Source organism: Ambystoma mexicanum, chromosome 13 (genome assembly GCF_040938575.1).
Source record: "Ambystoma mexicanum isolate Mex_15411 chromosome 13, UKY_AmexF1_1, whole genome shotgun sequence".
In the NCBI taxonomy this organism is placed as follows: Eukaryota; Metazoa; Chordata; class Amphibia; order Caudata; family Ambystomatidae; genus Ambystoma; species Ambystoma mexicanum.
This window is the reverse complement of record NC_090938.1, coordinates 635,494,134-635,508,930: the sequence shown is the minus strand read 5'-3', so window position 1 is coordinate 635,508,930 and position 14,797 is coordinate 635,494,134. Positions and strand designations below refer to the sequence as shown.

Below are 14,797 nucleotides of genomic sequence, written 5' to 3'. Positions count from 1 at the left end.
CTTCGGCGCTGCATCCCGCATCTGAAAGACAAAAGAAGGTGCATTTAAAGACATTGGGCAACTTTATTACTCACGTGCCATTCCTCCTTCCCACGCTGAATCCAGTGGGTATTCCAGCACCCTTCAGCTTCTCTAAAGCTCCGAACTTGTACCTGCAAGATAAAAGGGACAGTTAGTGCGCATCGTGAAGCAGGCTACAAGCGCTTACTTACGTGCTTCCAGGCGCTTCTATTCCTCACGCGGGTTCGATCCTCAACTCTCATCAGCCCGCCATCCTCCATCGCCGGAACCCTGCAAAACAAGAGATATCATTACAAAAGACTTTTAAGACTTTTGAAGTGCCCAGAACTTACCGTTCGTGCAGTTAACGACGGACAGCAGTCCTCTGAGGTCAAGAGGCCTGTACCCTTATCCAGTGAAGAAACTGGTTACGGCACCCTGCCCCGAGGCAGATGGAGAGCTCGGCGTTCACTTACCTAAGGTGAGGGCGTTAACCTTTGGGGTTCTACAGGAGAAGAGAAAGGGAAGAGGAGAGAGGCACCCAATAACCCCAGTTCATCAATCCCATATTTTCTATCTGCAGACATCTTACTCTTCGAGTCAGACATACAGTGCACAGAGGTCCAGCCCAAAGAGCCAACCGTGTGTTACACATCACCTTTGAAGATACGGCATTCACCCAGTCAAGACCGGCGCCTCTGCGGGAATCAGGTGAGCGTTACACCCTCATGGTTCTGTCGCTCAGGAATGATTCAATCCATCTAATGGCCTCTGTAGAGAAGTGGCCCGCGGAATCCAGGTGGCCACATAAGACCTTGTGATCCACGAGGTCGAATGCAGCCGAGAGGTCTAGCAGTAAGAGGAGAGGAGTTTTGCCTTTGTCTCTTAGCTCATCAACCTGAGTTTTCAAGTCGATGAGGGCAGTTTCCATCCAATGTTGGGGGCGGAAACCTGATTGTCTTGCTCCCCGGAGTTTATGTTGTTCCAGATATCTTTGGATCTGAGTATAAGCAACCCTATCAAGTATTTTGAGCAGGAAGGGTACCGTCGTAGCACCCAGGATTGGTTCAGGTTGGTGGGTTGGTGCCAGAAGAAAATGAGGCGTTGATGAGTTTGGAAATAAAAGGGGCAAGATCTCTTGCTGCATTTTTTATAATCCAAGCTGGACATAGGTCACCTTGGCAGTTGGAAGGCTTGAGTGAGAGAATTACTTTTTCTACCTCAATTATGGAAGTTTTTGTAAAATGAAATATGGCAGGGCTGTCGGATGATGTTTTCACTGGTGGGGAGGTCTGAGTTGTTCGGTTGTGGTAGCTTGTTAAGGGGGCTTTTTTTGGCTATTTTGTTCTGGAGGATGGTTACTTTGTTGGAAAGTGCCTGTTGAATTTCTGAACACCATGTTTTATTTTTGATGCAGATATCAGGTGTAGGGATGGGAGATTCTAATTCTTTTAATATGGTAAATAATTCCTTCATGCTGGAATTGGTGTTAGAGATGCGTTCATTGTATGAATTGCGTTTAGCTAGGCAGATTTCATTTTTGTATTGGGAAGAGATTTTAGTTAGTTTGGATTTGTAATCCTCTGAGGGGAGTAGTCTCCAGGAGGTTTCACATCTCCTCTTCAGGAGTCTTAAGTCCCTTAGTTGAGGAGTAAACGACTTGTTTAGGTGAGATTTAGGTTTACTGGGTCTAGGTTTAAGTGGATCAATTTTGTCAAGTGCAGTTAGCATGGTTTTGTTGTACTCATTGACCAATATGCCTAGATCCAGGTTGTCAGCCAATGCATTAAGGGTCGGGAGAATGGCAAGGATCACTTTGTCCACTGTGATGTTCTTTTTGTTCCTTGTTAAACAAGGTGGGGCGATAGGTGTGGCTACCCGGAGTGATCTAGTACTAGACAGTGTGAAAGACACTAGGTAGTGGTCATTCCACAATTGCGGTGTGATGGAGGTGATATTGTCAGTACAAATGTAGTCAGCTACCCTATCTAGGGTTCTCCCTTTATTGTGGGTAGGCTTGTTAATTTTCTGGGATAGGCCGAGTTCGGATAGGATATTAGCTATATTTAAGGCATACTTCTCTGACAGGTCGCTAAATCCTAGATTGAAGTCGCCAAGTAGTAACAGTTGGGTGGTGGTTTTAAGGTTGTTGACAATAAGGTGTAGATGTCCTCCTCAAATGTTCCAAGTGGGCCAGGAGGTCTGTAAATTAAATGGATAGTGAGGGTCTGTGAGTTGATTAGGGGCAGATTAACGGTGAGGACTTTGCAGGAATGCATAATTTGTGGGGGAGCTGGTCTCAGAGAAAGGCTTGTTTTGGATATGATGGCAATACCTCCTCCTCGTACTTTATCTTTGTCCTCTCTGAATATAGTGTAACCATCAGGGACAGCTAGCAAGAGTAGTGGTCCTGCCGCATCATATAACCATTATTCAGATATGGCAAGGAAGTCGTTGTCTGCTAATATGAGGTCAGAAATGTCTGTTGCATGGGCAACCAGAGACCTAGCATTTATAAGGGCTCCTTTGAGTGGGTGGGCCACTGTTGTAGCTATGGCCTAAATGTGCGTAGTTGGTATTAAGTCAACTATCTTGGGTTTATACACAGTATGTTGCTTAGTGGTGGCATACGAATGAGGTGGGATAGTGACCTGGTTGGTATTGTTGAGCTTCTCACAGGTTTGGAAGTTTATTGTTTTATTTGACGAGGGCAGTGATCTCATGAGGGGTTCATACAGTTTAGGTAGTCTGGCACGGATTCTAGAGTTCCTAGATTTTAAATTGCAAGGGTTACTTGCGAAAGTATTCTATGTGGTCGAGTAGCTAGGTAGGCAGTTGATAGGAGGGATAATTACTGTAATTTTGGTCAGGTTAGGTAGGGCTTGTGCATCAAAGGGAGGGAGCCAGTCGCAGTACACTAAGAGACTAGTTATACATAGTGTACTGATAATGTAAAGGTTGTGGGTATTAGTCTGCATGTTGTGGCGGGAGATTTAATGATGGTTATGGCACTTCGAGCGGCACGCAGTAGATAGTAGGCTAGTTCAAGGGTATGCAATAAGCAGGGAGCCAGTTCAAAGGCACACCATGAGCATTAAGCTAGTTCAAAAGGCACACAGTGAGCAATCGGCTAGTTCAAAAGGCACACAATGAGCAATAGGCTAGTTCAGAAGGCACACCGTGACCAATAGGCTAGTTCAAGAGGCACACAATAAGCAATAGGCTAGTTCAAAAGGCACACAGTGAGCAATAGGCTAGTTCAAAAGTCACACATAAGGTCTAATGAGCATGACACAACTAATGCATTGGTGTTTAGCTACGATACATAACGAGCGTCAGTTGGACGCATATGACTAGAGAGGCAGCAAATGTGCAGGGGAGTGCAAGATAAGGCACGTAGATAGTATGGGACACAAGGTAGGTTACGATATGGTGCTAGCAGGAACGATAACTATGGCATGTGGTAGGTTTGGAAGGGCAGCAATTATGGCACGAGTGCGTAACACTATAGTACAAGCAGTAGAACAGAGCAGTAGAACACAGCTAATATAACACCCAGCAGGTACGTTTCAATATGGTGTGAAACAGAACAGTAGGTCATTCGAGTACAGTACACAGAAGCAATTGGTAACGGAACTACAAAAATCAGGTTAAACAAATGTTGCTGGAATCATTGATGTAGGGAATATCAAGTTCAGCGGGCGGTATTCGCCAATGTCTGGGAGAGGTCGCGCAGAGATGGCAGGCTGAGCGTGGGCCATGTACGTCATTAGGAGTGGGTAAAGGTGTATGCGTAATCGCTTTGCGGAGGGGTGCGGGTACAGTCATAGTGAGCGGGAAGGTTCAACTGATAATAATGGAGGTGCTCACCTTAGTAATAGTACAGGGCGGCTTGCGGCTCACGCCGGCGAACAAGGGCAAACAAGTTGCTAGGTTAGGCTAATTCAGTTTGCAAAGGGGCAGCACAGGTACAAATAATGCAGTTGCTAGGTTAGGCTAATTCCTTTTGCTCTGGGCAGCACAATCAGGACTAGTCTAGGTTGACGCTATCCCAGAGTAATGCTGGAGTTGGGATGGTCCAGTCAATACAAATATGGCATGAGCTAGCTTTGTGCTGTTATTTGAAATGAGTCAGTTACTGGGCAGTTGAAGGCAGGGCCTTTAGCATTTTCCAATATACCTGCTTCAAGATGGTTCATATCGGCTGTGCGTTGAAGTGCACTTCGGTGTGAGTCAGGACAAGGCCTGTGAAGTTAGGTGGTTTAGTTGTGTGCAGGGGCAATGCATAAAAGGCAGTGTTAAGCAATTCAATTGGGCACCAAGATGACATGAGCATGCAGGCAGTAGGTGTCTTTACAATTTACTGGTGGTATGAGTCAGGAGTGGCGATATGATATATCAGACTTAGCGGCCAGGGACTGAGCTGAACGGCAAGAGTTAGAGGGCGTCTTACCCCAGTGGAAAGGATTGTTTCTTTTGTTTCTCCCGGCACCGACAGGCACGGACAGGGGATGGCCTTCAACAGTAGTCCTTAGACTGGTAGGCCGGGTTCCGCCTCCGGTCTCCTGTGGTTGGGCAAATGCAGTCCGTGATGGTTGCTAGGCAACCCGAATAAACAAAAATGCGAGGACTCGGGAGGCGGCCATTTTAGGGAGCGGGTCGCTTCGTGCGGTGCTTGGCAAGGTGCAGCTGCTGTTGGGACACCCAAAGCAGCATCAGGGCTGGCTGTGCAAGCCCAGTTGTGCAGTTATGGCACATGATCACTGGTGCAGCTCACCTCGAGGAGATGCTGGCAGAGGAGGGAGCATGTGTCGTGCTGACCCTGCAGCTCAGGTGCTGCGTGGTCGGTCGTTGTGCCGTTCCTGGGTCCCAGGCTGTATCAGCAGTTGGATCTGGTGAAGGCGGGCTCCTGCCCAAATGGGGGGAAGAGGAGGAATGGGCACGGACCGGAGATGGCCTTCAACAGTAGGCCTTAGACTGGTAGGCCGGCTTCCGCCTCTGGTCTCCTGTGGTTGGGCAAATGCAGTCCGTGATGGTTGCTAGGCAACCTGAATAAAAAAAATGCGAGGATTCGGGTTGCGGCCATCTTAGGGAGTGCGTGGCTTTGTGCGGGGCTTGGCGAGGTGCAGCTGCTGTTGGGACACATAAAGCGGCATCAGGGCTGGCTGTGCAGGCCCAGTTGTGCAGTTATGGCACACGGTCACCGGTGCAGCTCACCTCGAGGAGACGCTGGCAGAGGAGGGAGCATGCGTCGTTGTTACCAAATGCAGTTAGGGATAGACCACACTTTAGACTTGTAAACTCAGAATTGCATTTATTATAGTCAAATAAGTATCTTCATCAGTACAAACATAAATAACAGTTAAAGAAAAAAGGAGGTTTCTGAGGGGCTCTTTGGGTCTGTTTGTTTGGTTCTCTTTCTTCACCAGAGTTGCACTCTTAAAAGGTATGTGGTAGCGTACTGACAAGCGGAGGGAAATCTTAGGAAAGTTCTGGGTTGATCTTCAGGAGAGATTAGGACTTGGGCTTAAGATTTCCACTCGCTCCATTTTATCTCCTTATTAATAATACAGTTCAGGTATAACACTTTTCCCAAAGTCTTTGATCACATTCATACTGCTTGGGGTCTGTGTATCTGTTTATGTCCAATGTTATTCCCCACTTGCTGAAACACACCACTCTGTTTCTGTGTCTCAATGGAAACTAAACATTCCCCAGGATACGTTTATCTTCAGCGTGCTTCTGAATGATTTTAGCATCGCTCACCTTCTTTCATTTCCTCGTTGTTTCAGCTCTGCTCGCCTCAGCACATCTCGTAACAGCTCTGGCCCCTCTGACATACACGCATCAATCCGAATCAGCTGTGCTCGTCCAGGCGGCCTCCTCGTACTGCATAGGCCATGCCGGTTGGGCTCTCTTCCTCAACGCTGGAGCTCAGGGATGTGCTTCACCGCGACTCCTCCCCCGTGAAGGTGGGGGCTAGGAGCGGCGTCACGGACACGGCCGCAGATGACCCAGGAGGCTGGTAAGGAGAATTGATTCGCCTCAGCTGGCTGTGTGCGATTGTTGCACGGAACTTCAACTTCAAACAAAATAACGCATCAACTTGGCCGCACACTCGACCACCAGGAACCTTCTTATTACGCACAAGGGATGCGTTTTTGCTTCAGTTTCACAGCCTTGAACTCATTAATAGGCCCATTCATATACACCTTCCTCCTCAGTACCACCGGTCTTCCGGCCCCTTATCAAAACAAAAACACACAAAATCCAGTATTAGAAAAGAGCACCTCACACGGGACAGCATTATCTCTCATTGGCTCATCCTAGTGTCTTTCATGATACTGTAGATCCTCCCTTTATGACTTTCTTCTTTAACTCTCCCTGCTTTGCTGTTCCACTAAAAGAGACTTCTTTTGGCTCTGATTTCCCTTCTCTTCCTCCGCTTTACCACAGTCGTGCTGACCCTGCAGCTCAGGTGCTGCTCGGTCGGTTGTCGCGCCCTTCCTGGGTCCCAGGCTGTATGAGCAGTTGGATCTGGTGAAGGGGGGCTCCTGCCCAGATTCGGGGAAGAGGAGGAATGGGCACGGACAGGGGATGGCTGATGTGTCTAAGTCACCCTGGTAGGGACCGCTATGCCCACACATGGGTCCAGAGCCTGCTATGCCTAGAGACCTAAGCTACTCCTCACTAATGATGCCCAGTGAGGCTGTAACATGTCAGGGGATGCTCGTGGTCTCGTGTAGAAGGGATGTGACCAAGCAGTTTGGGCTGGCCTGCCCCTTTTGAGGTGGGACGAAGCCTGATTTACATATGGTCTTTCCCTTTCTGTAATGGCTTGGCAGGCAAAGAATGACGGTCAGTAGGGTAACCCAGAGCAATGCCAGAGGTTAAGATTAAGGTAAGCCTTTCCGTCATCACATCTTTTGTTTTGCTGTAGTGAACCAGAGTAGGACAGGTATGTCCAGGCGTGGGTCCTAAACCTGCTGGGCCTAAATATTCATGCTACACCTCACTGATGACCCCCATTGAGGCTGAAAGCTGTCTGGGGATGTTTGTGGTCTCGTGCAGAAGGGATGTGACCAAGCAGTGTTGTTAGAATTCTGTGCCTTCACTCTACTTTTGTGGCTGGACCTGCAGTGGTAATGTCCCAGCTCAATGTAACCAGCGGTTCTCAGGCTGTAAACATATGCTGATGAAGATTTTGTGACAGCGAGTTGTGGGCTGCGTTTGCACCCTGGCAGCACACACGCCCATGAATCTGTGAACACAACAGCATTTGTACGCCTTGTTGGGGACTTTATTCACATCGCATGCAGAGCAAAGCAAGAGCGAAAAAACCCTTTGGGATCCACAAATGTATCTGCCGTTTCTGGGTCGACATCAACCAGAGGGTGGCCTTCTCTGGCCCTTACAGTGTCCTGGATCCCCCGTCCTGGCCCTAACCATGTCACATTTCCCAATCCACACCAATTGCTGCAGATGTGCCAGAAACCTGCCATGGTCAATGGTGTCTAAGGCCGGTTAAAGCTCCAACATTACATGGACCAAAATACATCCCCTGTCCATGGTCGATAGAAAATGATCTGCCGCGTAAGAGGGCGGGTTCTGTGCTGTGATTGGCTCTTAAGCCAGACTGGGGGACACTGAAGAAGTCACCCATCTCCCAGCAATTTTTCAGCTCGGGGAAAAAATATCTTCTTGAAATGTTTCTCCCTTTCACGGGGAACAAAAAAGATAGGGCAGTACTGGGTGACGACATCGACATCAAGGCCAGACTTTTTAAGGAGGGGCTGAACCATTCCCCTTTTATAACAGGCTAGGAAAACTGCTGTCAAAACACCAGCAATGTCATTTGGGGGTCGCCACGGGTTGCAGTGGCGTACCCCGTTTTCTACGTTGCAAGCCCTGTTTTCTCTGTTGCAACTCCTGCTTTCTCCGTTGCTACCCCAGTAATCTCCCTTGATACCCCTGTAAAAAAAAAGCAACAATGTTTTTTTTTAAACTGAAGTACCTGCATTAGTGGGGGCGCCGTCAGCACCTGCGGTGCATGGGTGCCCCCACACCAGGGCCGGGGCTTGCAACGCGAAAAGGATGCGCTCAGTAAGGGTTGGAGCTGACTGTGACACATGGCACGTGTCACATGCCATGTTTAGCTCCAACCCTTTCTCCCCCGGCTTCCCCGCAGCTCATATACAAGAACCAGTAAGCTCTCCCAGCTTCCTGGTTCCTGTTTGTGAGCAGCATGGAGGAGCCAACGGTGGCCTGGAGTGACGGACAAAAGCTGGCAAAACAAGTAAGAAGGCTTTTTTTAAATGTGATGTGTATTTTGCATGTGTGAAGTGCATGTGATATGTATGTATGTGCTATGGGTCAGTGAGTGGTGGGTGAATGAGATGAAATGTAGTGTGTGTGTTTGAATGTTCTGGGTGTGTGTATGTGTGTGTGTGCCTCTGTAGATAATGCAGTGAGAGTGGGTGTAAGAGAAGGTGTATGAGTGAGTTACTAGTGGGTCACTGACTAGGAATGTGATAGTGTGTTTCAATGTTCTGGATAGGTACGTGTCTGTGTGGAGAATCAGTGTGAGTGGACGTGAGAGAAGGAGTATGAGTCAGTGAGTGGTGGTTGAATGAGTAGGAATGTGATAGTGTGCTCTGGGTGGGTGGGTGCATTCTGGCGTGGAGAATGCAGTGCAAGTGGACGTGAGAGGTTTATGGGTGAGTGAATGGTGGGTGAGTGAATATGAATGTGAGTGTAAGTGTGTGTGTAAATGTTCTGGGTGGGAGGATGCCATTGTAAGCGTATGTGAGAGAAGGTATATGGGTGAGTGGCTGGTGGGCGAATGGGTATGAATGTGATTGTGTGTGTGAATGTTCTGGGTGGGCGGGTGCATGCCTGTGTGGTGAATGCAGTGTGAATTAATGTAAGAGGAGATGTATGGGTAGGTGAAAGGGGATTCCTGCGTGTATGTGTGTGTCTGTGTAAGGTCCTGGGAGAATGAGCATCACTGGAGAATTTTTTACACATCCTTTATTGACTTTGCATGTTTTACTGGTATTTTCAGGCAAAACCAAGTTCATGTGTGTTATTACCTGTCTGGATTGGCATTTTGATACAGCCAGTCTAGCCATTGCTTACTGTGACATGACATGTATTACTTGTCTTCTTTGATAAAGCAAGCATGATGAGTACTATTACCTCGCTAGACTCACATTTTGGTGTAGCGTCCTGTATATTTCTTACTGTAGCATGACATTTTATTAACTGAGCATCTATGATGAAGCAAGGATGATGTATTCTTATGCGTCTAGACTGGCTTACATTGGAACCAGTTTGGACATGTTTTCTTATAGTGACATGTCACTTTTAATGGCCAAACCAATGGGAGCATTTTCTTACATAGGAGTACTGGCATATATTGACAGCCAGCTTTCTGCCTAGTGCCTGTAATGATACTATAAAAAGAATTTCAACGCGAACATGAATATGTTCTTATATGGGAATACTAGCATATGGTGGCGGAGCCAGCATGGAAATGTAGGGGCACAGCCAGCAGGAAAATGTTTTTCATACTGGCATATATTGAAGGGACCGGCATGACAATGCATTGGGAAATGCACCTTTGCACTTTTGGTGACTTGCATCTATTGTACTTATGTTCCAATAGTTACCCTGCACTCTACAAAACCGGTCGCAAACTGTCTTGCCTTCTACACCATTTTAACCCATTATTAAAAACATTTTCTCATAGGAAGGGGAAGAATCCCCCTGACTTCCCCAAACCTGTTCTTGTTAGTTCAGGCCGCCTCGCTATGCTCGGTCGCAATCGCATATTTGTGGCAAATTTTTACACCCTCCAATAAAACAACTCACCAGCCGTTACTGGCGGCTGGTATATTTGGGGACCAGGCACCACCTGTTTCATTTAACGCTAGGTGAAACATTAAAGCTTTGATTAAACAACATGTTTACTTCTTTCACTTTGAGTAGTGCATGCCCCTGCAGCAGCATAATCATCATGGACATTGCGCACCTGTGATTGTCTGGGCTGACCAGGGTGTGGCGTACCCTGTGCTTTGTTAAGGAACTTGGGGGTGCCACCTTAGAATGGCTCTCAGGGTGCCCCCCAAATTGTGTATTAGGCCACTGATTGGGCTCTGCTCACCTTGAACACATTCAAGTTTGATATGAATGGTTGAGAGGGGCCGCAACTTGACAAGGACCCGGCTCAGGTACAACACTGTTTAAGAAAATAAGCGTTGGACATGGAGTCTCAGAAGTGAGAAAGCCATGGAGTGACCCACCCCTCCCCACTCAAATTCGTTCTTGGAAAGGGCTTTGTGGAAGCTTCATTCACTGGCCAGTCCTGGGGTGGGGGGTCATTGAACAATGCATTTCACACATAGAGCTCTGAAAAGCATAGATGCATGGATACCCATTCTTGATGGAAGTGCAGCCCTCCCACTGCCCACACCTCACCCCGTTAAAAACAGATTGAAGAAGAGTCATGCATCAAAGCCTAGGACATTAAGTTATTATGTTCGGGTCTGGGTTGTGGGGACATAAATGCGCACGGAGACAGATGGCCTCAGCTTACACCCGCACAATGGGTTTCTTCTAGCATAGTGGTAGCTGGTTCATAGATACATTTATCACTAGGGAATTTTGTTGATTCTAAATCCTGGTCAATGATTTAATTTTCAGGCCTTGCTCAGGCAGCATTTTGCTCCTAGGTAAACAGACAGCGCACGCCTCCCCAGGTCAGTGTTTTTTTGCCTTGTTTAACGCATCAATACCACAGATAACGAGTACTTCTGTGTCCATTGATCTATAGATGTTTCATACACTAGCTGTAGCCTGCGTTAGAGATTTTGGCTATCTTGTTAAAAGTACTGCCTTATATATGTTTTACATATAGGTTCCCAGCTGAATCTGGAAAATGACATTCCCAAATGTCTGATCATGGACAAATTTCGCCTCCCTCTATGCCTTGGTCCTTATATCTGGCTGAAATGAGAGTGCTTGGAAACACGGGTGTTAGACGCATCTGAAGTTACTGTGCCATCCCTTTCTGTGATGTCACATGGGGGCAGGTTCCAATGACATGAATTCCTGTGATGTCATTGGAGGCCACTGGTCGTGTAATGTCACTTCCGCTACCCCTGGCATTTTGTTGAAATGACGTACTTGCAAAAGTCATCTACTAGTGAGCACCGCTTCCCGGGGCACCACTCTTCCCATGCTGGACTTCAGAAGGCGTGATGGACAGGGATCCAAATCGCAGGTAGTCTAATGCAAACCAGCGGTTAATTAACACTAGGTTAATGCTGGTTTGGATTCGCATGATCCTGTCTTCCAAGGATTCGTGACTCTCACTGCAGTGATCTTATGAATGGGCTTGACGGTAGACTTTTGAAGGGGCGTACAATGGTTCCAAAAATATATAAATATATATGGACATGTTTGTTGTTGTAGTGCCATCTCATGGGCAGCTGAAGGTCAAGATGCAATTTTTCTGCAGCGAGAATTGCCCAACCCTGCATTGTGGCATGCCATCCTGGATTTGTATGCGCGTAGAATCATAAGCTAAACTTGTGTTCTCTATATTCCTTTTTTGCGGTTATTCACAGCAAACTCTGAAGTGGTCGAAGGTGGTTTGTGGTACGCGATAGAGATTTTCTAGCGCAAGCGTACTGAAATATCAGGGTCAGGAATGGGGTGCATTAGCAGAATGTGTGGGGTTCCATTGATGGAACAACAGCAGGCTTGCATTGGGGATACACATTAGGACCCCCTGTTAGCTGACTGATGTATACGTCTATTGGGCCATAGAATTCTGGGCAGAGTAGAATGTCAGCTGGCAGCCTATGGATAGCCCATTCTTTGCTAGGATTAGTTATGTTGCTTATGCTAAGGCAGTTGCTTGTAACACACACACTATGAACCCGCTCGCTTATTTTGGACTGATTGTGGTGCAAAACACATGGGCAAACAATGGCTCCTTTTGGGTCTTCGCTAGCTTGCACAGTTGTACTTGGGCATGCAGTTTTGAAGTATATGTCTCACTGTGAACTAAAATAAAGTCTAGCATGACATAACATGGAACAAAGCCCTAATAATGACCTTTTTGACATCAGGGGGACATGCCTTTTTCATTCGACTACTCTTTTCCCTTTACTTCCATTACCAACAATCTGTACGTTTATGCACAGTCTATCCTTGACTATGCAACTCTGGGCTGAGGCTCAAGTCACAGAATTAATGTCCTGGAATCTGACCTGTGGTGCAACATATAGGGACTCCCAGGCTCATAATGCACCAAACTTCCAGGATTGTTCAAACACACTCTTGAGCCGCTCATACATCCAACATTACATTGTGTGCTAAGAAACAATTCTCCAAATTTACCTTGGAAACACAACCCAAGTATCACAACACTTTGGGACATATACGCTCCCTCTCTTTGGCAAACCCATGGCCCACCTAACAGGACTGACACACACCCATACTATCACAAATCAGTCTTCTAACCCTGCAACACTCCCTCCCTTCCTGCTTTCCCATCCCATTATCTTCCCCTTGGTCATTTTCTTTCTTCCCGAAGACTAAGGTCTTGATTCCACCGTGGGTGCACAGTACGCCGCTCCATGTATAAACCTGGGTGCTTTTATACCACTACGGTAGTAATATGGCACAGTATAGAAGCATATTAACGTAAAATGATGCAGGTGTAGGGTCAATGGCCTGCCACTAACACAGTTTAGCAGCGCTTATGCGCTGCCTGGGAAAATGATCAGGGGTGCAGTAAGGAAGCAAATGCGCCCGATTGCTAACGTGCGTATTTTGTTTCAAGAGTGTGTTCAAATTGTAGCGCAGTATTTATTCCATGTCATTGTCGAGGTGAAGGTGGCATAACAATATGAGCTTCAGCTGACTTGGAACAGTAGCTCAGTACATGGTGCGATAAGTATTAATAATGTCCTAATTTCCCTGGATTGGACCAGCAGGACGTGGCACCCAGACCTTCTGGTCATGTCCATCTGCCCTCCAATACGTCCTCCACAAAGAGAGGACCTTCTCTCGCGAGAGGAGAGTCAGGTTCTCCATCCAGAGGTCAAGACACTCAGCCTTCAGGCATGGTAACACTTTTAAGCATTAATAAATTGATCGTATAGAAAATGTCATATAAAATATTGTAGTAATTGAGAATAATACTTGATAGCAAGTTTAACTTTGAAACACACAATAATATTCCAATTTAAAGCTATCCAAATTGAAGATATTAGAAATATGAGTTGAGACTCACGGGGGGAGGGGATGGGTGGGCGGGGGCGGGGAACACACAAGACAAACTAAAGGACACAAAAGGGAGGGAGGGGTAGAAGGGAACAGCATAATCAGAAATGAAGTAAAACACTACCTTAAATATGTGGTAAAAATATTCCATTTGTTGTTAAATGTAGGTAAATTCGTACAGGACTGAGCTTGCATTTTTTCAATTCTATGAAACGACCAAATGGAGTTCCACCAAAGATCGTACGACAACTTTTTTGTGGTTTTACAGTTTGTGGCAATAAAATGAAAAGCAACACCAATCAAAAAACAGATTGGCCCGTGTTTGATGGGTATTTATCCCCTCAATGAAACTTAGGGAGGTACTGTAAATAGCATGTGCTTTTTTCACTAATAAATTTTTGGGAATATGGAAACACAATCATTCGTCTACCGTACGCCTAAAGTGCAGGGAGAGCGTATAGATGTGTACTACCAAAATAATAGGCCGCTTCCAGTTCTAAAATGGCCGACGGTGCATCAAAGCTAAACTGAAATGCATTGACAGAGCATTGTGCAGTGGGTCTCAATAGAGCTTGCGCAGGGGATGCTGCATTTCTGGAGCGAAGCCAATTACTCAGGTCCCCAGATGGAGTGTCCGGGCCTGGCACACCATTCAGTCCCCTGGAAGCTGGCACATGCGCTGTCTCCAAGTGCCAGTGGGATGCGCCCACCTTTCAGAATGCCATGTTCCAGAGTGATGTTTGTTATGGAATGCACTCTCTGATCTCTGAGTTTGCGACAATCTCGGATGCCCAGGAGAGGAGGCAGGAAAGGACACGGAAGCGGGGAGGAGTTGAGTGAGACGCTTGGCGCAGCTGCCCCAGGGGCTCACGGGCACTGCCACGCTGCTGGCATCGAACAGGAAGCGACCTTTTCCTCTTCGTCTATCTCTCAAATGTCACTGTGGTTTGCTTGAAAGTCAAGCCGTTGGCATTAATTGAAGAAAAAGCTGCGAGAGTGTTAACTCTTAAAGGAACGCGGATAAGCCTGAGATGCCAGCGCCTGGGTACCAAAGTGGGCTAGAGGCCCGCACAAAAGGGAACTTTCAAAGGGGTTCAGGCTCCTCCTGCCATTGTAAGTCTGTCGCCCGTACTGGTGCAGTCTGCAGGCCCGTGTCTATTAACAGCAAACAAAACCTGTTTGCAACAATATTGCTGCCAGGACTGAGCAAGTACCCCCCAATTTTAGTCTGAAGCAGAAATGAACTGGGCTATATTGGACCAGAAAATCTCCATACGTCCCTCAGCATGGGGAAAATGACATTATGCTCTCATCTGCTGCCTGGATGCAAGGTAACTCTGCTTGCTCTGGAGAGGCAATCCATCTGTAGCTTAGATGCAAGGAATCTGTGATTTCTCTGGTGAAAGAATCTATCTGTAATTTAAATGCAAGGAATCTGTGCTGTCTCCAGTGAAGGAATCCATTTGTAGTTTAGATGCAAGGAATCTGAATGCTCTGGTGA

The 14,797-nt window shown here is 46.9% G+C and overlaps 1 long non-coding RNA gene across 2 annotated transcripts in view; it reads left to right on the top strand.

Moving 5' to 3' along the window:
* The window catches only part of LOC138520651 (uncharacterized), a 101,180-nt gene that overhangs the window by 42,335 nt on the left and 44,048 nt on the right, over positions 1-14,797 (top strand). For both annotated transcript variants that reach the window (XR_011282838.1, XR_011282837.1), the window contains one exon: positions 5,793-6,025. This is a non-coding gene — a long non-coding RNA (uncharacterized lncRNA). The remainder of the gene's footprint in view (positions 1-5,792; positions 6,026-14,797) is intronic.